Source organism: Numenius arquata, chromosome 3 (genome assembly GCF_964106895.1).
Source record: "Numenius arquata chromosome 3, bNumArq3.hap1.1, whole genome shotgun sequence".
In the NCBI taxonomy this organism is placed as follows: Eukaryota; Metazoa; Chordata; class Aves; order Charadriiformes; family Scolopacidae; genus Numenius; species Numenius arquata.
Window position 1 is genome coordinate 65,941,312 of NC_133578.1, and position 2,080 is coordinate 65,943,391.

The window sequence follows — 2,080 nt, forward strand, 5'->3', positions numbered from 1 at the left end:
TAGTCATCATCTTAACAGTGCTTCACAAGTGAAGCAAGAAGTTCCTTATTCTAGAAACAAAATTCTTAACAAAGTTCAAGAATGCACATAAACACAAAAAAGAAAAAACAGATTGTTTTGTAAAGTTGGAAAATAAGGCCATAGCAAAAAAATCAGTAGCTCTACCTAACTATCTACAGAAATACCTTTTGTTTACAATAATGTAAGTAACAAAAGGTAGCTTTTATGGTGAACAAAGAAATGCAAGTATGTCAAGCTCTTCACCCTAGCCAGGACAGCGAGAGCAAATTAAGAGGTAGTCGGGAGCCACTCATTTTCGCTGCCTTGGCTGGAAATATGGAAATATTCTGATGACATCTGAGCCTCCAACAGACGCATCTGTGAGCATTGCAGTCAAAACCAATATTCTGTAATTGCTTCAATTCCCAGCGTTAACTACTCCAAATATAAGTACCAAGAAAAATGACTCATGATTTACATAATCCTGAAAGACATTTTGCATGAATATTTCTTTCATCAACAGGAGGTGATTTCTTGGTGTGGAAGGAGAACAAGCATGCAGTTTTGTTGGTCACCTAATAAGATCTAATTACAGCCTGCAGCCGCAGAGACACCCACACCCACTCCTCCGTACCAGCCATGGATTACTGCCCTCTCCTCTGGCTCAGACATGGTGGCTACAGGGTGACTTCAACGAGACAAAAAGTTGATGTTCTGTAGTGGGTTACATTCACATGTTGTCACATAGTCAATGCAAGTAACCTTACAGCTGCATAAAGCAGGATCCACGGCCGGTGAACAGGTGTTTTGGGTAGTTTGTAGTAAAACAGAAGATGAAATTTTACTCTAATCTTGAAATCATCATACCATTACCTTCACTCACATAATTCTGCTTCAGATTGTTTTTTTCAACACCCTTCCTCTTTCTGTTAGCCACTGAAGCTGGCACTGGTCCTTGTTACAGTTCTGACTATGCACTTGGTATTATTTCCAGTAGTTGTTGGTTCATGTATGTCAATTGACATATCTTAGTCTTCAGGAGGTTTGTGTTGGTCCCAGTAACTTAAAAGCTTTGGTTCTTCTTATGTTTGGTCTCTACCATGAAACACCCAGAAGGGTTAGACGCAGTCCAATTTGCTCTTACAAAGTACTAAGTGACTCTGTGGAGCTCAGTCCATAAAAAAAGGCATTTTTAGCAGGCACAGGGCACATCAGTAAACTGAACATAGGAAATCAAGTGCAGATGTATTTAAGAGGCTCAGTCTCAAGTGGTTTAAATATAAAACTTTCTGACAGCTATAATAACCCTAGTTCAACCTGGGGAAAAGTAGCTCCTGGTGTGAACAAGTTTTTACAGGTAGATGCCTATGAATGCGGATGCCTCTGCTGCAGCAGAGTTCATTTCATCGTTGAGGGACTAAGCATCATTGCTGGATAAGACCCATGTCTTTACCATATAGAAAAACCTGTGCTTGACTCCTTTAGCTGACAGGATCTTTACATGTAGCCTAAACTGACTGAACTGATGAATGACACAAAACACCTTCTCTTACTGGCTCCTGCTTTTGCCTGGATTCATTCAAGTCTACACATTTGTTTTCAGTCTCCTTTTTACTGTATGAGAAACTACTAGTCTTTACCCTCTTCCAAATCCACTCCATTCTGCCACCGCAAGCATCCTGTCTCCTTTCCCAAGCTGGAGCGCACCACTCCAGTTGTGTGCAATTCGTTTTACTCGTTCTTTTTCCAGTTCTGCTGGAGTGGGGTCCTGACATGTTACGTAGCTTCATCACTTTAGGTATAACAGAGAGACCTGTCCAATACCGTTGCGCTGCAACAAGTACATAGCCCAAGGAAGGTCCCTCTCCCAGAGAAAAGGGAGGACCAAAGGGGCCTCTGGCGAGTTCAATGCTAAAAAAGGATCATTTCAGTTTTGTTGGTTTTGTCCAGCCATACAAATCATCCCAGGAACGAATCTCCAAACCCCCCTTCCCGTCGGTAAGGCTGAGGCACAGCAGGCTCTTTCTTATCTTTCTCCCTGCCATTTCTCCCACTAGTTTTGCATTTCTGTGCCCAGTCA